Here is a 23,924-nt window from a genome sequence, read left to right as displayed (position 1 = left end):
GAACCTGTATACATCTGTATACAATAACATTGTGATGTCAAAACTCATTAATTATAACCTAATTCTATAAGTGTTATTCTTACAGGATGGAGAGTAGGCACATAAGCGCTAGAGGAGGCATTACCACGCCAGCTTGGGAACGTGGTTACACCTCCCTGGCACGCTCAGTACCCTTCCCTCTCAGTACTTCTCACAACAAATAGTTGACTAAAGGTACAAACAGAATCAGGCACAAAGAATAAAATGGATTGAAGCTCATACAATGAATGTTCCCCTAAAAACTAATGTCCAAGTACGTTTTTCTCCTCCACCATTTCTCATTTTCAGTAATATTTTATTTAAAGCACAAAAATCTACAAACAATTAATTAAAGAGCAAAACACATCGGGCCTGTGTCAGAGGTGAAGGCAGTTGCAATCGTGACTGTGTATTTTGCTGCAGATGTGACGGCGTCTTTATGCTAATGTCATGGCCAATGTTCTTCTTATGGAGACACCCACCGGCTGCAGTGCTAATCTATCCCTGTGCGTATAAAGAAGCATCATCAGTCGCACCATTGAAGATTGCACTACCCCTATGGAGGCATAGTATCTCCATCTGAAATAGGCCAGCCCTGTCTGTGCAACTACATCAATTGCTGGTCCATGAGTGCATAACTTTATTGCACAGCTATAAAATGGCGGCAATTTAAACATGTTTTTCCATGTGTCTTGATGTTTAGACACTCATCCTGAAAAAGACGCCGCGAAGTACGTCGAAATGCGTAAAAAGGAGTGTCTTTTATCTGTGGGACACGCCATCTCTATTCCATATTCACAATCCCACCGAATGATGATACCCTGGCTCCATCTTCCTCAGTAGCTGTTGTGATATGACCAATATGGTATATGCATACACCCCTTTTTTTATAAATAAATATATGGGTTTTTTTATACTACAATACGACCTGTTTCTGGTTCTATTACATGCTCATTGGACGGAGAGCAACTATATTTCATTGCTACTCATAAAGATAGAATGAAGTTATAAAGATACCTTTATGTGCTTGTTACCAGCTTCACACAAACACTCAATCATCCATCACATTATAGGTGTCATAGAACAGAATTTGGGAAATCTGATATCTGGACAGGACTATTTCACCTCCTTCCCTGAGTGACCTACACGTGTGGTGGAAATTATCCATCAGTATTACACTATTGTATGCGCTTTCCCCTGTTTATACGTATGGGCTGTACCATTGAAAACAACAGGAAATCGTGACACCATCACATGAGAATCACATATGTTGTTGGAACAATCCAGAGCGCAAGTGAGATCATTCTCTATCTTTTATTTGTCTGTACGCACGGATGTTGCTCGCGTCTGGCTAACCACCCCCCCAGAAACGTGGATGCCCACTGAAAATCAATCTCTCTGCGTCCAAATTCGTTCTCAAAAGTGGAAACCATCAGACTGAAAACATCGTCCGCTTGCATCAGACATCGATACTGCGTCAGGCCCATATTAGGTATCAAATAAATAAAGTACAGCGAGGCGAACAATCCAACAGAGAATCAGACATTAATGAGAGTATCCCCTTCACATAGTCTCAGAGCATATAAAGTAGTAGCTTTGAAGGCATTATGAGGTTGGGTACAAGTGGAAGAGGTAAGGGGCCTGACTCTGCATCGCAAGCATTATCGATCCTGCACGCAGTTGACTGATGTTTTAAGTCTGCACATACGTCCCAGTCAGACAGCACATGCATCCCAGAATAGGATACACGGTCTGTGGAATTTAGTAGATGTTCCAGGGAGGATAAAGGTGGTGGCTAAGCAGATGTGGGCATTGCCCTGTAAGCGTCTGCATCCAAAGACACACAACCACTCACACAGGAGACCGTACTCGGATGGAGAAACTGCACCTGCCAAAGGGCTGGTGCAAGTTTTGATGGTGCGTCTAAACTGCACTGCCGCAGGATTCAGGACACTTCCAATGGGGGTTCCAACATTAATAAAATTGGACGCGGCATTACCATAAGTCACAGACGCAGCAACAGACGCAGCCACATCTGCGTGCCACTCACAAATCAAACCAAACTTCAAAGAAGAATTTGGTCTTTTTATCCTATTGGCCGCACCAATTGCGGATCGGCGACTATCGTTGATCCACGATCCGTCTGCAGGTCAGGAAAATTCAAAAATGTTAAAAATTCCCGGCTTGCTGATTTTTGGCTCAGGATCGGTGAATTGAGATTGTTGAACATGTTGAATATCTCCGATTCCCCGACCCTGGCATTGGGTGAATTGAAGCAATTAGTCGCAGAAGTATGGGCCACTTAACACATAGCTCTATGACCTGGCTAAGACACACGTGCTCTGTTAACCCCTAAAATCGTAATAATCAACAGTACTGGATACATTATCCCTAAGTATTACACTGGTTTACAGTGCAAACTAATCTGGTCATATTATTTACTGATTTATGTGTCGGAGGCTCAACTGAAATTCAAAGAAAAGCTCTCACTGTGTAGAAAATAAACACAACTTTGTGCATTTAAACCACTTTAACCTCACCCTAGGGTGCAGATTAAAGTTTATTTTAAGTAGTTTTCTGTAGCAAAGCACAACAGATGGCAGTGGCTTGGTTTAAAAAGATACATATTTCAAATTAATATCAACTTACAATGATTAAGGGTTCTATTTACTAAGCCATGGATGGAAATACAGTGAACGGATATAAAGTCCCAACCAATCAGCTCCTAACTGCCAAGTCACAGGCTGTGTTTGAAAAATGACAGTTAAGAGCTGTTTGGTTGGGACTTTATCTCCGTTCACTTTATTTCCATCCAAGGCTTAGTAAGTAGACCACATAGTGATAGAGCGATGCAGTGAATATATGTATTTTGTGATTGATGTTAAGTCCATCTGGTTTTCTTTTCCCATTTTGTGCAGCACTTCTATGTAACTGTAGAAGGGACACAATACAGATGATGTTATAATATATCACATTTCCAGCCAAGATTAAATCCTTATTGATATCTTTGTCAGCTAAGAAACGAGGTGAGTTCCGAAATAACTTGTTATACCAGAAATGATATTTATGTATAAACAGGCAGCTGTTCTGTACTGCATTTAGGGCCTGATTCAGACCGGCTCGCTAGATGCATTCAAACGCAGCCGTCAGCTGCCAAAGTATGCAAATCCCGCGATCACATGGCAAGACATTAGCACACTCACTTTGTCTTGCTGTGCGATCACGGTGTGTATTTAGACGCCCACCAGCCTGTCATAAGACGCCCACTTTCCCTTAGTAATACACGTCATCTCCAGGAAGTGTATTCAACAATCGGTAACATTGAGTAACATTGGACTCATACGCAGAACTTGTGGCTGACCATACACTAAAGCACTGTGAGTGCTGTAGTGTGTAATTCAGCCATGTGACGTGTATTATGATGATCCTTCTTAATTATGCACGCCTCTGATATGGCATTCAGAGGCATAGAAACACCTGTGTTCACACCACCACACCCCCGTTTCCGTCGACCACCACCTGTCACCACCCACAAACGGCTCGTCCTGTCACTCATTGTAGCGAGGCGTCTATGTACAGGGTGCGAATGCTTCCCGATCGCATGGACTAGTTTGCACACGCGTACTGTGTCTTGTACGCATGCGCACATTGCAAACATCGGCAGGCTACGTGCGAACGCAGCCTAGCGAGCAGGTCTGAATCAGGCCCTTAATTCGGAAATACATTTGTAAGTGCATAGAAGTCAAAACAAGATATTCATATAGAGAATTTATTGATTCAAATTACATGTATATTGTTGCAGGAAATGTGTAAAGGTGACACATATACATACTTGCCCATCCAGGAGATACAGAGGGCAGGTATACAAACACAGGGTGGAAGAGACGGGGTGAACCGCATCACTGCCTGTCATTGGACGGAGCAATGCAAATATCGTCATCCAGGAGAACTGCTGACATTTAAAGGTATCCAAATAGGACTTTCAGAAATCGGAACGCCTCCCAGACATTCTGTGAGTGTCAGAGTGTATGTGCTGGCTTGCTATACAATGCCACAAACACACATCACTAATATATAAGTTGGATTACTGTGCTTTTCCTCTTGCAGCCTATTTGATAAACCTAATGATTGATAGTGAGGAAGAGGTACAGCAAAGGTATTATGATGTGGGATGAGAAGTAGGGGGTTTGTGTGGACAGCAGCGTACACATGGTGCCATCAGGTAGCTATGAGTGCGCTATGCGCTTGCGAGCGGGTAAGAATCAGGCCCTGTGTTTCCCAACCTCGGTCCCCAAGGCATACCAACAGTCCAGGTTTTAGTGATATCCATGTTTGACCACAGATGGTTAAATAAAAATAACTGAGGTACTAATTAAAACACCTGTGCTCATGTAAGGCTATCCTTGAATCATGGACTGTTAGTGTGCCTTGAGGACTGTGGATGGGAACCCCTGCTCTAGAAAGTAGACTGAGCGGGGCAGGTTGGGTTACATCCATGTATTCTACTGAGCGCACCTTCTAACTTTATATGCACCTGTGACACGGTGTATGTTGTGTTTTTTACGTATTGCTTGGGTTGTGGAACTACAAGTGCCAGCGGCCCGTAATGCCCGGCATGCTGGTATTTGTGGTTCTCCAAATACCAGTATGCAGGGAAGGCTTGCTGGGACGTGTTGTTCCACAACTAAAGACAATATTTAACCATTTCTTTTACATTACACATATACTATCAACCCGGCACCGCCCTAGGGTGTCGGGGATAGCCCCAGGCTATCAGCCTAGGCCAGGGGTGTCCTGGAGAGGGGTAGCCCTCAACTCCCCAGGGATCCCCGGCCTGGGCTGACTAGCGATCAGGGCTGATGCTGCGGCTGGGGGGCCCGGTGAAAGGGCTGCCCTGGCTGTGGCATCAGTCCCCCGCTAGAAAGGGTCCAGGGCTGGTTTTAAATATAGTTGGAACCTCACGTAATTTTTTTTCTACGTATGTTTAAAACCAGCTCTGTCCCTGCTGGCTGTTGCTGGTTCGTAATTTACAGTGGAACCCTACACATTTTTTTCCCTGTAAATTAAGAACCAGGACAGGCTGGCAAGCCCGAGGCTGGTTATTGTTTTGGGTGGGGACCTCACATAATTTTTTAAGTAAATTAACCCGATTTTAACCATTTACAGAAAGAAACATACACAAATCACAATGATGTTTCTGACCATATCGCAGCTCGGGGGGTTGAGAGTTTGAAAAGTGATTTTGACAGAGAGTTTGCTCCTATCTCACCCGAGCTTGTCATCCCAATTCTTGGTAAATTTGAGAGATGTATGTTTTAGGTGAAAATTACTACCGATTTGGCCTGATGGTGATTTGATTTGAGATTGCTATCTCACCCAAGTTTTACGAGTGAGATGAGAGAAATCTCTCTCTAACTCACCCGACTTTACCTTTAGTAAATTTGCAAGCAGGAAAAAAATGAATAAATCACCCGAGATGGTCATCTCGACCTATCTAGATTCTTAGTAAATTTACCCCCTAGTTTAAGAGCACTGGAAAGCTCCTCTTTTCCTAGAATTAACTCTTTGAGTTGATTGTGTTGCTCTGATAATTTATATTGGAAAAAAAATCAGTTCGTATACAGAGACAGCCCTCAAAAGCTGGCCTTGACGGAAGGTACCAATGGCACCATTTATGGAAACCATCAATATCTGGCAGACAGAGCTGGCCCTAGGCATATGCAAACCAAGCAAATGCTAGTTTGGCATCCAAGACCACCTAGAGCCAGTGATTGCCAGAGGTTTGGGCAGGCACTGTGGCACTAGGCAGCTGCTACTGCCGCTGCACAGCATCCACTGTTTGTTGCTGCCCGGCCCGATCGGAGCTGAGCTCCGATCCGGCCCGACAGAAGCAAACAGTAAGCGTGCAGACAGCAGCGGTTGAGGGGCACCTGGAAGCCGGGGTGGTTAGGCGTCCACAAACGGAGCTCTCCATTCCGATCGGGCAGCAGCTGCAGCAGGCAGCTCACAGCCAGCAACAGTGGGCTGCCTCTGTGGGAGCAAGCAGGTCCAGGGAGGCTGGAGCAGAGTAGCAGAATCTGCACAGTGGGGGCAGTGGGCACAGGGCATGAAGTTAACAACTTTGTAGAACAGCCAGAAATTATATTGATAAATAATAAGTTATAACACACTTATTTTAATGGATCTTCCCTTTTGCTATGCTTTGAGCTAGCACACAGATACTGTACCGATTCCTGGTATTTTATTTCAGCTTTAAATGTTAAATGGAAAAACAATGAGATATAAAATGAGTAAACCCAGTAAATCTAGTTATGTAATTTGCTGTTACTGGAGTCCTGCTCTATGTACATTTGGTTCCAGAGCAGTTTTATTTTTCATTACTTAGTGGAATAGATTAAAATCATCTTGGAGGATGGAATTTCACTAACTAGAAAAGCTAATGATGATTCTCATTTTTAGTTGCATGAGACTTCTATCATATTTGGTATGGCAGATTATTTTTCCGCTATCAAGCAACCTTCATTTCCTGACTTCATAATATGAATTACAATAAGGATAAAAACAGAAGGTCAGTTTCAAAATGTTAATGGTTATAAACTTATAAATGGAATTAAAGAAATAACTACTCGACTGCATTCTTTGACTTTCTACTTTCCAAGAATCTCTGAGTCACTTTTAAAGTTTCCAAACAGCACGGGAAGTTTAATTTGCATTCTAATATAACAAAAGCATAAACTCATATGTTAGATCCAAAGAATCTAACCTTAATTACAGTAGGAAAGGCCAAAGCAGTGTGTGATAGTACATCTACTCAGACAGACACAAGCTGGGAACATCAGAACAAAGCTTATATGATCTTTTAAGTAAAAGCTAAATCATATTATTGACTTAGAAATTATCTACATTTATTAGATCAAACATTTGTAATTCTTATAACAGTAAGCAAAGTGCTGATTCAAAACCTACTGATATTGATAGGCAAGGGCAAAGCCTCCTTCACAAGATCTAAAACCAGCCTGAAAGGACAACAGCACACATTTTACTGTATAGTTGCCTAATCTCCTGGAAAATCAGAATACGTCTCAATTTTGGGGAGCTCTCCCAGACTCCAGAAAGAGTAGACCAGCCCCCCGGATGCCACATAATTGGCAAGTGAAGTAGGCGGTCCAGGGCTGGATAATACAATTTAAGGTGAATCATGTTATAATGGGCCGACCCCATGCTGCACGTTGCTGTAGAACGCAGCATTGCACAGTGGGTTTCGGGCCAGCGATGACACCATTCTTTGCACTGTGCCCCCAGCATCTTCTCTACCTCGCCATCCAGATCTCCCAAAGAAAACAATTTAAACAAATGTAAACAAACATTCTATTGATGCCATAAATTGGCCCAACAAAGCCCAACAACAGATCAAAGCTCAACAACAGCATTTAACAACCAAGAAACATTCCACTTACACTGGGGGTGAATGTAGCCAATCCACGTTTTTTAATTTGTCTTGACTCTTTATCACAGCCAGTTTCCAAACATGTTACCTATAAACAAAAGTAAAAATTCAAGTTATTCATCATAAATCAGGCAAGATCACATATACATGTTTCATGTTTGTGGCATAGGTGAGTTTCCCGATCAGTCATGTAAACAAGTACACATATAATTTACATATGGTTGCACGGCAATGGTATTACAAGTAAATGGCATGCCTACATAATACAAACTAAAATCATCTGAACTAATTGCAGTGAAGGCGTACAGCACGCGTAATCGGTATATGTCTGAATTTACACGGCCGATTTGCAAGCCCTAAGTACAACCAACAGGCTTTATCCTGATGCTATTGGGGCCTATTCATCATACCTTAAAAATCGATGGAGGTAATTAGGTTTAGAACTCGCATGGAGTTCTACCTAATTACCGGAGGAATTCATCATCCCTCCTCCCGATAACTATCTATTCCGAAAAGCTGTCATATTTGCGATGACAGCTTTTCGGGAAATAGATACTTTTCCCTCTCTACCTTACTGCAGCTGGAAACAGTGCTGCGCATGCGCTGTTACATTCGGCTCCGTCGTGTGCATGCGCTGTGGGCCACCATCGACCCGGTTGCGAGCGTTCAGCGCTTGCGACCGGGTCTGAATCAGTCCCAATGTTGGCACTATATATCTTAATGTTAATAATGTAAGTGTTGTATTTATGTAATTTTCTGAGAAGACGGCATCTCTAGATATGCGTACCCCACATTGAATATTTACTACACAGGTACCCAATCATAGCAGCTTTGTCACACTTTAGCCAAATCAGAGCATGGTTGTTCTGACCGGTTACATAAAGACAGCTTATCATTCGCGTCGCAGCTCCTAGCAGAGCAAGGGGTCTATTTACTAAGCAGTGTTAGGAGACAGAGTGAAAAGTGATAAGGAATGGATAAGGTGCCATCTGTCATCTCACAGGCTGTGTTTGAAAAATGACAGTTGGGAGCTGATTGGCTATCACCTTATCACTTTTCACTCTGTCTCCTAACACTGTTTAGTAAATAGACCCCCAAGTCTCTAGTTTATCAAAGTTTTTCATGCTTTCCAACATGCACTACTGGAATAGAAAACGAAGCAGCATATACAGCATACTAAACATAAAAGATGGGAGACATCTATGGATAGCCAAAGATGGAAAGAGGAGAATAAGACCATCAATACCAATTTAGGCATGAAATATACTGTAGATTGCAAAGTCATGGGTAAGTTTGGAATGCGGCTGCATGAGGATTTGCTACAGATACATGCAGGCACATTCTTACACACTATTAAGCCAGGCTTGCCTACCCTCCCGATTTGGCCGGGAGCCTCCCGATTTTCGGGTGCCGCTCCCGGTCCCCCGGGAAGGCAGGCAAGCCTCCCGCAAGCCGCCATCCCTCCCTACCCCCCTGCAGAGTTACTAGGGAAACCCCCGCAGCGGGGAGGCCCGGTGACGCGATTCGCGGTGAATCGCGTCATCGTGGCCCCGCCCCCCGCTTTACAATGCCGTTTACTCCGGCATTGTGATGAGGGGGCGGAGCCGCGATGACGCGATCTCGCGGACAAACCCAGGCCTGCACTGGCCACGCCCCCACAATGGCGTCATAGTTTGGCCACGCCCCCCGCTGTAAGCTGACATTCAGCCCCCTCCCGGAAGGAGGGAGCTGAATGTCGGCAAGTATGTATTAAGCACATATCTTCGAACTGAAAATACTGGAGCAGTTTTGTGGCTATAAACTAGGGATGTGCAGGCTCGGATAGGTTCGAGTTTGCACGTGGAGTTCGGATTTTTCCCTCCAAAAAAACGGAACTCAGAACGAGGCAAAACGTCATCTTACATGGACGAACATCATCATTCCTGGACAAAAGACCAGGAATGATGATGTTCGTCCATGTAAGATGACGTTTTGCCTCGTTCTGAGTTCCGTTTTTTTGGAGGGAAAAATCCGAACTCCACGTGCAAACTCGAACCTATCCGAGCCTGCACATCCCTACTATAAACTAACTGAATAATACACAATAAACAATAGCAAACATACACCCATTAGCCATAACATTAAAACCACTGACAGGTGAAGTGGATAACATTGATTATCTTGTTACAATGGCACCTGTCAAGGGGTGGGATATATTAGGCAGCAAGTGAACACTCAGTTCTTGAAGTTGATGTGTTGGAAGCAACAATGGGCAAGCGTAAGGATATGACCAGGGCCGGATTAAGGTCTGTGGGGACCCCTGGGCAACAAACATGTGGGGGCCCCTAGTAAATGTGACGAACTGGGGGTATGCACAATGGGGACCACAGTAGTGTCAGTGCCCACTGTGGTAGTGCCCCGTATGCAAAGCCCACAGTAGTGATGCCCTTTATGCAGTGCACCCAGTAGTAGTGCCCCGAGGAGTGTTGCCCCTTATGCAGTGCCCCCAGTAGTAGTGTCCCCAATAGTAATGCCCCCTGCATAAATGCCCTCAGTAGTAATACCCCTGTAGTTGTGCCCCCAGTAGTCATGCCCCCTGTGGTAGTGGCACCAGTAGTAATGCTCCCTGTAGTAGTACCCTCTGTATAAATGCCCCTGTATTAGTGCCCCTAATAGTAATGCTCCCTCTGTACTAGTGCCCCAGTAGTAATGCCCTACCTTCAAGTAGTCCCCAATAGTAATGCCCCCAGAAATGGTGCCCCCAATATTAATGCCCCTAGTTGTAATGCCCTTTCCCGAGTAATGCCCCCTGTAGTAATACCGAGTAATGCCCCCCCAGTAATGCCTATTGTAGTAATGCCCCCCAGTAGTAATGCCCTCAGTAGTAATGCCCCCCGAGCAATGCCCTCAGTAGTAATGCCCCCCCCCCCGCTCCCAAGCAATGCCCTCACTGGAAAAGCCACTTGCGCTAAAAAGAAAAAATTCATACTTACCTTAAGCCCGGCTCCCGCTGCCCTCTGGTCCGCCCGGCTGCTCCTCTGCACTATGGGAGAGTCATGACGTCTCTCCCATAGTGCACTTCGTGAGCCGGAAGCCAGAGCTCACAAGTAAGCTCTAGCCTCAGGCCCTGGCTGCAGCTTCGGGGAGGGTGCCGGGCGCCCGCTGGTTACAATCTCAGCGGGCGCCTGGTCAATGGTGCCTCCCTGCGGCGCCGGTTCACTTTAACCCCGATGGCTGGGTGTGGGGGCCCTTCAGGTGTGGGGCTCAGGGACGATCGCCCGTCGCCCCCCCTTTAATCCGGCCCTGGATATGACTGCCTTTGACAAGGGCCAAGCGGTGATGGCTTAGACGAGTGGGTCAGAGCATCTCCAAAATGTTAGGTCTTGTGAGGTGTTCCTGGTATGCAGTGGTTAGTACCTTCCAAAAGTGGTCCAAGGAAGGACAACCAGTTAACCAGCAACAGGGTCATGGGCACCCAAGGCTCATTGATGCGTTTGGGGAGCGAAGGCTAGCCCGTCTGATCCCACAGAATTGCTACTGTAGCACAAATTGCTGAAATAGTTAATACTGGCTATGATATAAAGGTGTCAGAACACACAGTGTATTGCAGTTTGCTGCGTAAGAGGCTGCGTAGCCGCAGACCGTTCAGAGTGCCCATGCTGACCTCTGTCTACCATCAAATGTGCCTACAATGGAAACATGTGCATCAGAGCTGAACCAAGGAGCAATGGAAGAAGATGATCTGGTCTTATGAGCATGTTTTATTTTACATTGTGTGGACAGCCGAGTGTGTGTGTGTACTTTACCTGGGAAAGAGATGGCACCAGGACAAGGGCAAGCCGGCGGAGGCAATGTTCTGCTGGGAAACCTATGATCCTGTCATTAATGTGAATGTTACTATGACACGCACCCCCAACCTAAACACTGCTGCAGACAAAGTACACCTCTTGATAGCATTTCCTGATTGTAGTTGCCTCTTTCAGCAGGATAATGCACCCTGCCATACTGCAAAAATTGCTCAGGAATGTTTTGAGGAACATGACAAAAACTTCAAAGGTGTTGATTTGGCCTCCGCATTCACCAGATCTCAATGCAATCGAGCATCTGTGGAATGTGCTTGAAAAACAAGTCAGAGCCATGGAGGTCCCACCTAGCAACTTACACGACTAAAAGGATCTGCTGGTAAAATCTTGGTGCCAGATCCCTCAGGACACTTTCCGAGGTCTTGTGAAGTCTATGCCTTAAAAGGTCTGAGCTGTTTTGATGGCATGAGGGGGATCTACACAATATTAGGCAGGTGGTTTTAGTGCTATGGTTGATGGGTGTCTATATTCCTTTGATAAACTTCTGAACAGTGCAAAACTTGTCAGCTACCTACCCACATTTGCATACTCATACTACCTACAGTTTAATGTGGCATACATGTTTATTTGTTATTTACAATAAAAATGTTTTTATTGTCCATAAGCAAGAGCATACGTGTTCACTATCTAAAATTATATTTAAACTTTTAGCTTATACAGTGATAAAAATACCATCTTAGGCCTTTGGCAACTTACCCTCTCTATCCCCACCACCTATTTTGATTTTACATACATAGGTAGCCCCTATTTTTATTTACCATTTTGCTGATGGTTACTGAACTTGTTATACCCCCCCCCCCCCCCCCCTTGACCTGTATTTTATTACAAAAGTTTTCACCCATGGTAGTATTTAGATAGATCCCATTTGAGAGCAGATCAAAGCTACTTGAAAAGGTCAAATTACAGTTTCAGAAATTGATCGCTTTGGATGTTTAACATAAGAACACGCATGAACAGAGGATGCCATTAAATAGCGAATGGGCTTCAGCAACACTAGGAGAACAGCATGACATTTCACCTACATTACACCTTACCCATATGCTAACAATCATTAGGGGATCATATATTGGACCTGTGCTCACTGGTATTGACTGAGAAGTGTGCGAGAGCAATCATGAATGGTTAATTGCTGAGCTCACTGAAGATGTTGTCAGTCTGCATTTCAATAGGGCCTTTCCCACATGTCATATTGGTTACTATATTCCCATTTAATTACATCAGACCAAGACAGGAGGAAGATGCTATGAATGCAGTCAAAACTAATTTCATTAATTTTAATGAGGGGGAGGGGGAGGCTGATGTGATTTATAGTATTAATGATGGGAGCAATTTGATTTCGACAATTAGGAACTGGGCCCATTTAGATGTTTAGGAGTCAGTGCCCTCATACCAAGTTATTCTTCCAGACCATTATTATTTTCTTGTATCATGATTGGAGGCATTATTCTTTATTTAGGATGGGAACAATACTTCTATTTATAGTTTTGGCATAACAAGTGCAAGTATACCCTTTATTTCACCCCTGAGGTTTGGAGGGTGATAATGGCATCTAATGTGTGGCCACAAAAACTGCCCCTAAGTACATTTCCCACTTAGCCTGTGGAGGCTCATGTAGAATATATATGGAATTGCCATACAACAGAAGCACATTGTGCAGTTGGTCAATATTATGCAAAATAATAGAAAGTATTCTTGCTTAATTGGGCTACATAGTGCTTTATGAAGAGTAGTGATGTGTAAGTTTAACTGAAGAAGGCTTCATAGCTTTTATAGTTTTATTTTCTTTCTCCCAATATACTTTTATGTTGATTTGCACAATGTGTAGTTTGTACAGAGTCGATATCTTTCTGTACTCCTGTTTTCCTTTGTTCAATATATAAATGTATAAATTAAAGAAAGAAAAGCATCAACATATTCCAAAGAATTTATCAGGGATAATAAAACCCAATGGAACAAATCTTAAGAACCAAGAATCGACGTCAGGGACAATTGGAATCTCTTATCTGATGTATACAGTATCTCTGCATTGTATTCATTTTAATAAAAACTTTTCTTCACTTGAGTATTTAGGGAAATGGATTATGCCATTTATTATACCTACTTTACAATGATGAAGTGGAGAATTGTGTTTTCTGCCTTATTCATTTGTATCTAATCTACAGTTAAAGAATACATTCCCCTGTATTTAGATGAGGTTTTGGCTACATTATAGAATTGTTATCACCAGATTAGATTACGGATTTTGCTGGCTTTTGTTACAGAGGATATGAGATTAAGCCGGTTACATGAAGCTGTGATAAATATGCATTTGCTGATTTGCCTTCGGTATTACTTAGTATAATTACTAACATGTTCAACCGTTAATACGAAGGTGAAAAATATATTAGAAAGAAACACACAGTAATATCCAATTTTCGGTTTAAAATGTACATGTGTACATACTCCAATCTGCAACTTATACTGCTTATATTAGTTTATTTCACACAGATGTAGCAGCACCGTGCTTACACAATGAAACTTTCTTGTTAGAAATTTCAGTTTTTTTATATACTAGAAAAAAAAAAAAAAAAAGTCAATGTTTTCAATTGCAACAAATCAGGTTATATACGGGCCATACACCCTGATTCCCCATTCTGATAATATCGGCCATCTATGATCGGCGATTCATGGGCAGATTGGGGAAAAACAGCATGTTAACAATCCCGACTGACTGATCCTGATAATTTTTTGCTCAGGATCAGCGAATTGAGGATTTTCAACATGATGGATTTCCCTGAACCCGGCAGAATGGGCACTTGGGGCAATCCACATAGATGTATGAGCCCCATAATTCAGAATTTGTTTTCTTCAACTATTTAAATCACAAGAATTCTGGAACATAAACTATACAGCAAAGACACAGTTATCTGCAGGGCAGATTATAGGAGGGGCAGACGGAGCGGCCGCTCAGGGTCCTCCACGCCTTGGGGGCCCCCACACTGCCGCAAATATTGACTGGAACCTGGTCACTCACCCTGGCTAGCTCCTGGCAGCATCACACAAGCACAGCACACTCTCACTGATGCTAATTGATGGACCTGACAGTGGCTGCCTATGTAAGCCTCGCCACCTTATTGACATAATGCAGCGATTCGCGGGTGCATGGCTAGGGGGAGGGGCCTAATGCCGTAAAGTGCCCACCCTCATCAGAAGGCCGATGGCTGCTGCAACAGGTTTATGTATGCGCTCTCTCAGTACCTTCCTCCCTCTCTCTTCCCCTCCCCTTCTCTCGCTCTCCCCCTCTTCCCTCTCTATCCCTTTCTCCTCTCTTCTCTCTTCCTCTATTTCGCTCTGTCTCCATCCCCATCCCACTGTCTCACTCCCTCCCCCTATGTTTCTTTCTCCTCCGCTCTCTCCCTCCATATCTATTCCTCCCTCTCTCCCCTTACTCCCGTCTCTCCCTCTCCCTCCATGTCTAGCCCTCCCTTTCTCTCTCCCCTTACTCTCCCTGTTGCTCCTCTCTCCGTCCCTGTCCCTTCCTCTCTCTCTCGCTCTCTCTCCCTCTCTCCCTTTCTCTCTCTCTCCCTTTCTCTCTCTCTCTCTCTCCCTTTCTCTCTCTCTCTCTCTCTCTCCCTTTCTCTCTCTCTCCCTTTTTCTCTCTCTCTCTCCCTTTCTCTCTCTCTCTCTCTCTCTCTCTCTCCCTTTCTCTCTCTCTCCCTTTCTCTCTCTCTCTCCCTTTCTCTCTCTCTCTCTATATATATATATATATATATATATATATATCCGCACTCTCTAAATCCTGCATTTTCTCCTGGCAGTGGCCACCACAACTTAGTTGCTCCAGGACCCCCACAAGCCTTAATCCGGCCCTGGTTATCTTTACTTTTGTTAAAGCAAATCTTTCTTTGTAAATTAATACTCTAATGGTGGGTACACACTGGCAGATATATTGGCCGATCACTTGATCGGCCAATATACCTTGTGCTGGTCGGCCAGTGCGTACAGACGATATGTCTGTGAATGACGTTCACAGACATATCACGTCGGCTGTGCTGCACAGCCGATGCCCAATATGTCTGCAGCCATATTGGGCATTGTGCTGTGTGTATGGTGGCCGACCCACCGACCACACGAGTCGTTGGCTGTTCGGTGCCTTACCATGATGGGCCGGGTTATGCAAATCAACTCCTGAGCCATCGTCGTGGGAGATGCAGCTGGCGTCAGCGTGGGATCATCCGGACCCGGTGCCTCTGACAGGTGACAGGTGAGTTTGCGGTTGCACAGCCAGGGGGGGGGGGGACCGGACAATATGGGAGGGTTGGTTATGCGCGACCCCCGGCCAGTGGAAGGGTGACATGCGGAGGCCTGGCTTCAGTGCTTAGCTGGGAAGCTACCTGCCTCCGCCCGCGATTGTCAGGCTATCACTGGAGGACAGCCCCTAAAAGCCAGCCGCAGTGTGTGCTTGTGCGGCTGGCTGCTCTGACAGTGTGCCGCCCGCCCAACTGTGCCTGTCCCTCCACCGGTGCCTGTCCCCCGCTCCCCGCCGGAAGTTCTCTGCCATAACCATGGAGCAGAGTCCGGCATTGTGCGTCCACCGCCGCCGCTTCCCCCCAGTGTGTGTCTGTCCCCTGCCGAATTCAGTGAATTTTTTTCTTTCATCTTTTCAGCCCCATCCAATTATTATTTATAACATATCTCATAATATATGTCTAGAACTTTCTATACTTTCATCATTTACCTGCGACTTATTTTCTTCATATGCACAAACACAATATATTGTCTGTATGATTAAATTCCATGGAGTACATTTTAGGAGAAAATCTGAAGGGGAAATAAATGCCCCAAATTGTTTCTATTTCTGTAATGCACTCGCCTGAAGGTATGTATTTAAATTCAACATGCTAATTGCCAATACAGCTTAATGTTATTCTTATGGCTGTTTTACAGCTTGAAAAAAAAAATTATACTTTGTGTGCAGGAAACGCACAAGAAAAGGAAGTTAACAAAAGTTCAGCTTCAAAGGTTTCCCAAATCCATAGAAAGAGAGGTAAATGATAGGTTTCTTATCTCCTCCTCAGGAAAGAAATCAGTTTGTTCATTGCATTATGACCTGAAAATAATGTTTTGTGAGATCATTTAGCAGGAAACATCTGATAAGTATTCTTTAAGTCATTTGTGTTTCTCAAAAATGTTTTTTTTTTTGTTTAAATAAAAATTATTATTATTTTGGTATTTTTTTATTTTTTTTTTAGTACATGAATACTGTAGGTGAAGAAATGAAGAAAGATCGCTGCACTTTAAACTAGAATCTTGATGGGCAATCACAAAAGCAGCTTAAAAATTAAGTCTGCAATTGTAAAAAAACAAACAAAAAAAAGGTGCCAGTTTATCGGTGGGAACACTAGTAAAGGAGGGAACTTTGATTTAATGTAGCTATAATGTTAAATTCTGCATGTCATAACTTGATAAAATCGTAAAACAAATTTTAAAAATGACTGAGGGCATGATCAGGGATACTGGTACGGGGTCTAGCAATATTCCTGACTTGTTTATAGACAGAGGCATACTGTTCCCGAATTTATTTATTTATGCGTCAACAACGTGAACCTGGGAATGATGAAACTGGGACCTTTTTGGGGCAAAAAGTTGTGGACATGGTTATTCTGGACTGGTTTTATATAAACAATGAATTTAATAAAATATGGTATTTCAAAAAGGGTAAAGTAAAATGTACCTTGGGTGAAATAAAATAACCGCTTATTACAGATGTAGCTTTTACAAGTGGCCACCCTGAAGATCTCAATCAATCCCCATTAATAAACACTGATTTGGAGTCTAGTCTTGGAGACAGGAATTGGATTTCTTGGATGTTGCCCCCATGCTTACAGATATATAGCATTCAAAAGGGAACACTATTTATGTACTTTGAACACTGTACTTGGCATTTAGAAAAGGACAAAGTTATTCTTTGACATCCCGTGATAACATTGCTTTTCCTAAGTATGTACAACATCAAAGGCATTGCCTAGCAGACAAGAACAGGCCTTAGCCAGCCTGCACTGCTTGCTCCGGGCCAATAGCAGTTGGTGTGGCAGTTGTACTACAGTGAGTTTCCATTAGATCTATCAGTACTGGCAATAGGCTACACCAAATGGAGTCCCTTTATGTCCCAAATTTTGCTTATGTTCCTCTGTCTATTATAATTATTACCCCTATACCCACTTGCGCTTGCAGTTGGACGATTGCAGTCAATTAGCCAATGCCTAGGGAAGTGATTCCCAAACTAATTATGTGGTTTTTTTTTACCAATTACTCCAGAACACATGTGTGAATGAGAACACACGTTAAAGATAAAACACATAGAAAGATAAAATGCCCATATATATATATATATATATATATATATATATATATACATACATACACACACACAGACACACAATGACCATTTGTAGATTACAGTATGAAGACTGCATTTGAATAACAGGTTCAAAATACATTAAAAGGGAATTCTACACTACTAAGGCCAACATTTATCACAATGCGGTAATAAGACCAAGTTATTATTGCAGTAATATAAAAAAAAAGGGAGAAAAACAAAAACAAATAGACACAAATGATCAACTACATGTCACATCACTGGCTAGCGCAAGTTCAAAAGATCCATCTCCTGAAATACTTTGTGGTGCAGATTATCTAAATGGCCACAAGCTTCCCTATCTACTTTGAAAGATACCATGAAATATGACACTGGAAGCAAGTTTGCATGTTTGATCTTATTAATCTATTAATTTAGGCCCTCATTCAGAGCCGTTCGCTATTTGCGGTCGTTCGTTCAAAAACAAGGGGTGGCTATTCAAATGATCCGTTCGCAAATTGCAGTCTGTTCACACCTCTAAGTCTGAACGAGCGAGCAAAACATACGCTCGTTTATTTGATAAAAACGCCCTCTGGCCGCTCGCACCATACGTCATGTCCGCTATTTATTTGATTAATCGAGTACATCGTACAGCGTACGAACTGCTCGCTATTCTTGTGGTTGGTTTTTTCAACCTCTATTTTGCGAGCAGTTCTGAGTTTAAAAAAACCAAGTGACGTGGTCAATGACGCTGCTGGATTAATTATGCACACCCTTAAAACGCCCGTTTTGACCTTTAAGCATGCCTGCGTTCGAATTCCACTCCCCCCTTTTCAAGCACCTTCCCCTGTTACCACCCACATACGCCTCATTCTATCACTCAAAATAGCAGGCACTCGCTATATAGCGTACAAACGATTTTCGGCCGCACTGACTGGTTCGCGCATGCGTACTAAAAACCGTACGCATGCGCAGATGTGCAAACATCGCTCGGAACGAGCGTACTGCCGCTAACGAGCGGCTCTGAATGAGGGCCTTAATACATAATATATTGTCTTTACCTCCTCTTTAAGTGAATATAGTATTTAAGTATTTTTCAACTTGTTAGAGGAAAGTATTTATAACCATAGCTTCAAAATCACATTGTATGCAATCTAGAAAGCAATTTCCTCTTGTAACCTCCTCCATATCAGACTTTTCTTTGAGACCATACAGATCTAATTTGGGAAACACAGTTCTTCCTCCAGTGCTTTCACAGGAAACAGGAATGACAGAAATGTGCAGTAAACACACAATCAACTTTCAGCTGCAGAGGTTATCCAACCAACAGCAGCTACTCTGGGACAGACAGGTGTGTGAGCCAATACTGAGACCGAGTGCTTGTGGCCAGTATTTTTTGGACACTGTGTAGGTACTGCATCATTGACAGAATAACACTAGATCATCAATAAATCAAATCAATCAGAATCAAATTTGAAAAAGAAATTCTAGAACTGATCAGTAACATCCAGGGGCTGGCTGGCAACTTTTATCCTGGGGAGCAAATGCATGCAGGCGGCCCTGGCAGAGGAGTAGCGTGTAGCCAGGGTGTCCGAAGAATATGCGTGCTACAGCGCCCCCCCCCTCAAGTGTTCAAGGGAGGAGGCGGGTCCATATGGGATTAATGTAAGGTAAAAATAAAGATTAGGGCAGCCCCCTGTCGTAGTGCCCATATGCAGTGCACCCGTGTGCCACAGGAGAGAACACCCTTATGCAGGCCTCCAGTAGTGCCCCCAGTAGTAGTAGTAGTCCCCCCCCTTTGTAGTGCCCCCAGTAGTAGTAGTCCCCCCCTTTGTAGTGCCCCCAGTAGTAGACCCCCCTTTGCAGTGCCCCCAGTAGTAGTAGTTCCCCCCTTTGTAGTGCCTCCATTAGTAGTAGTCCCCCCCTTGTAGTGCCCCCAGTAGTAGTAGTCCCCCCCTGTAGTGCCCCCAGTAGTAGTCCCCCCCCCTTGCAGTGTCCCCAGTAGTAGTAGTCCCCCCCCTTGTAGTGTCCCCAGTAGTAGTAGTCCCCCACCCCCCTTGTAGTGCCCCCAGTAGTAGTAGTAGTCCCCTTATAGTGCCCCCCGTAGTAGTAGTAGTAGACCCCTCCCCCTTGTAGTGCCCCCAGTAGTAGTCCCCCCCTTGTAGTTCCCCAAGTAGTTGTAGTCCCCCATCCCCCTTGTAATGCCCCCAGTAGTAGTAGTCCCCCCCTTTGTAGTGCCCCCAGTAGTGCCAGACCCCCCCCAGTAGACACGTAATATAAAAAACTGAATAAAAAAACCCACTTACCTGAATCCCCGCTCCCGCCGCCGCCGCCATCTGCTCCTCCATCTGTCCTCCTGTGCGGGGCGCTCTGCATTATGGGAGAGACGTCATATGACATCATGACGCCTCTCCCATTGCCCACTGCGGGAGCCGGAAGATGAAGCGGCTCCCGCAGTGGGCACAGCAGCAGCTAATGAGAGTCTGACAGACTCTCATTGGCTGCTGCTTACAACAAACACACAGCTGCCGGAGCCGGCGGCTGTGTGTTTGTCAGTGTATTGCTGACCGAACTCCATCCGGTCAGCGCTACACACGCAGTGCAGTCTGTGTCACAGTGACACAGACTGCACCGGCCCGCATGACGCTGCGGCCCGGGGGGCACATGGCACCCTGCCCCCCGGCCCAGCCCGCCACTGGTAACATCCTTACCAAAGCACTTACTTATATTGCCTCTCCAGAGAAGTGAGACGTCAGCACAAGGTTCATGGCAGACATGGGGCCTTATTCAGAGAAGTACGATATGCCGATATTTACGCAGTTGGATGATGTTTTTATTACAGCGCAGGCATCTAAGTCACACGGCGCATGCATCCCGATGCCTCTGCATTGTCGCTCTCAGAGAGAATTTAGGGCCTGATTCATTAAGGAACGCTATTGTGATCGCACACAGGTCTGCTGAGAAAATATGCTAATGATTGCTATCGCAATGTCGTCGCACTGCCAGCATAGAGATGCCCACTGCCTCAAACTACCGCTATCTCACATCCGTAATACTTTGCAATCCTGCGTATACATCGGGAACATCGAGTAACATCGGACCTTCAAGCAGAATTACAGCAGCCTAGAAATTGCTAACCTCTTAGCACGCAGTAAGTACTGAAGCTGCGTAGGCAATCACAGTGGCTAATTTATGCACGCTCATGCAATGGCATTCAAAAGGACAGGCACGTCTGCGTTTCACCGTCCACTCCCCGTCACCACCTCAAAACGCTCACTGCCTGTCACTCACTCTGCAATGGTTTTCCTGGTCTCCGTGATTGCAGTGCGATCGCAGTGGTGCCTTCGCGCACTGCGATGCATACGCATGCACAGTACGCAACAATCGTCCAACTGCATACGCTTTAGCAATTGCGATCCTTAATGAGTCAGGCTCTTAGTTGCAGAGTGATTGGCAGTTATGGACCGTTTGTTGGTGGTAACAGAGGGGTGGTTACAAAATTGCGGGTGTGTCGCAACCATTTCATAGTCATGTTGAATACAACGGCGTCTTTGTACGCAGTTTCACTGGTGCTCTGAGTTCAGTCGCCTATTTTGCAGGGCCATAGGCTTACTCAGAAGGCTGATAATCGACTGATCTGCAAAGGCACAGGTGTACCTCTCAGTACATCTCCCGGTTGCTGCGACATTTGCATATTATCGCATAGCAGCTGCGTACAAAAAACGTAGCAGAGGCGCGACATTAGTGTACAACTCTGAATCAGACCCATGGTTGCAGTGACATCACAGGAAGTTGTACATTATTTTCTTGTTAATTATAACAATGACATTATAGGGCTGATGACTGGAGTTGGAAGGGAATAGGATTGAAATACCGACGGCTCAAATCCCGACAGTGGAAGGCCGACAGTAGAAGATCCCGACGCCTGGTGGTAAGTTTCCCAATACCCCCCCCTCTCCCCCCTAACCCTAACCCTCCCTTTGGGGTGCCTAACCCTAACCTTCCCCTAGTACCTAATCCTAACCTCCCCCCAGGGGTGCCTAAACCTAAATAAAGTGTTATACTTACCTGTGTTCGGGCCTCCGGCGTCGGGATTAAGATAGAGGTCGGTATTTCGATGCCTATCTTAAGTCCCGTGTCGGAATTTAGACTGGCAGCTTTGTGTCGGCCAGTCAATTAACTACGTCCCGTTGGAAGTATGCAGTACTGTAGGACGACTGAGTTTTCACTAAAGGCCCCTACACACTAGACTAATTTTTAACGATTTACACGATTCAGTTGCATCAAAACGACAAATCATTAAAATCGTCCAGTGGGGTCATCAGTTGCATCGTCTGATCTTCCCTACATGCAGTCCAATCAGATGATGCGGCTGATGGTCCCATGCAGCGAGATGTGGCAGGGGTCAACATATTGGGCGGTCGGGCACTGGATCATCGAGTGTGTACAAGCCGCCCAATATGTCGGCCCGGTGGCGGGGGGGTTGCATCGCTGGGTACACACGTCATCTAGTGTTTAAACAAATTTTTTTTTTTTTTTTTTTTTACCCAACATAAAGGCTTATTTTGTATGCTGAGTAGCTGCGGTGGCTCTTACCTGTATTGCTGGGGAGTCTGCCTGTTTGCAAATGCGTTCATGCTCGGGATCACAATCCCACATATGCTCACAAATCAACAAGCAGGCCTCTAGGAACTGAAGGGTTTTAGAAGCCAGATAAGGCTGCCGTAATAGCGGGGAAATGGCTTAACATTGGAACCTCTTTCTGCTATCGCAGTCCGGACAGAGGGCCTGATTCAGAGCCGGACGCTCTGACAGAGCGCTTGCTCTGAATCAGGGCCGTCCCTCTATTTTTTTTTTTAACGGCCTCCTGCCCGCTCGCATAGCTGTGGGTGACCACCCACAGCTATAGCGAGCGGGCAGGATGATAGTCGCGATGGTCAAGACCATCGCGACCATCGGGCTTGCGACGAGACTCTTGTGGTAGGGTCTCGTTGCCGCAAGCCCTGGAGTGCTATCAGCACTCCCACTGACATCAGCAAAGGGGGCGTGCTGACACTCAACATCGACAGCACGCCCCCTTTGGTACAAGACCCGGAGCGACGGCTTGCCCGTCGCTATCCGGGTCTCGCGCATGCACACTACGGAGCCGGCTCTGTCGTGCGCATGCGCACTGGGCCAAAATTGACCCGCTTGCGAACGGTTCTGAGTCAGGCCCAAAGGGCACACGACATTGCCCTGGGACTGCCTGTCCATCATCTCATTAGCAGAAAATGCTTTCCATGTGAAACCACTGACACTACGAGGCATTCACTTGGGGTGGCGGTTTTTACTGGGAGACATTCTGCAGCCCCTAGGGAAAGTCCGCCACTCGGTTTAAGCCCAATGGTGCATAGATAGTGCTTTGTTGATCCAGGCAGCCAGCTATGGAAAGTTGTTAAGCATTGCTAGCTATGCAGGGCAATGCCGGAGTCATTCAACAGGATAAAGAAACATCATGTCATAATGTCAGCGCGGTCACTTAGCACTCAAGGTGAATGGGTCCGTTATATATGAGGAAACAGTCATTTTTGCATGTTTTATAGACCCATTCACTATTAGTGCCCTGATGTGCCTGGCTGCCGCCCATTAATCAAGCTCCGAAAACTGAAAGTTTCAGAGACTGACTGCAGGACATGGTGCCATCCTCAGATGGCATTAGCCTGCTGAGCTCGGCTGCTTCCTGTTACACAGAAATCTGGAGTGTTCAGAGAATACCTCCCCCTGCCCTAGCTGTGCGCATGCATGAACTTAGTTCATGAATGCGCAGTAACATTGCCCGGCGGTGTAAGCTTTCACTGCTACTGGTTTGTGGCAAACATAGTAATGGTAAAGCTCATGGTATAGCTGCTTTTCAGGGCATCTGTCCCGGCAACGGAGCACCACCAAATTACACTAGTGCACTTGTGTCCACAGCCGCAATTGGGTGCCTGATTCAGCAGCGATCGCAACTGCGATAATGCACGCAATCAGCCGATTGTTGCGTTTTGCGCATGCATCGCAGTGTGCATGAGCGAACACTACACTGCGATATGGAATACGCAGACCCATCGCAGAGTGATTGACAGGAAGTACCGTTTGAATGGAGGGTCGGCGAAACGCAGGTGCCAGTGCGTTTGAACACTGCTGCAGGAGCGTGCATAAATTAGCCACTGCAATGCCATACGCAGCTTAGGCTTTCACTACGTGCGATGAGGTTAGCAATTTCTGAGTATGGTCAGACCTTGTGCAAGTTTGCGTGAGG

General features: G+C 45.1%; 1 protein-coding gene across 2 annotated transcripts in view; it reads right to left on the bottom strand.

Annotated features, from left to right (window-relative positions):
• The window catches only part of TBL1X (transducin beta like 1 X-linked), a 360,692-nt gene that overhangs the window by 225,506 nt on the left and 111,262 nt on the right, over window positions 1–23,924 (bottom strand). For both annotated transcript variants that reach the window (XM_088451544.1, XM_088451543.1), the window contains one exon: window positions 7,476–7,553. The gene's annotated coding sequence lies outside the window, so the exon portion shown is untranslated. The remainder of the gene's footprint in view (window positions 1–7,475; window positions 7,554–23,924) is intronic.

Source organism: Taudactylus pleione, unplaced genomic scaffold (genome assembly GCF_031769625.1).
Source record: "Taudactylus pleione unplaced genomic scaffold, aTauple2 ptg000026l, whole genome shotgun sequence".
Taxonomy (NCBI): domain Eukaryota; kingdom Metazoa; phylum Chordata; class Amphibia; order Anura; family Myobatrachidae; genus Taudactylus; species Taudactylus pleione.
This window is presented reverse-complemented; position numbering and strand designations above follow the sequence as displayed.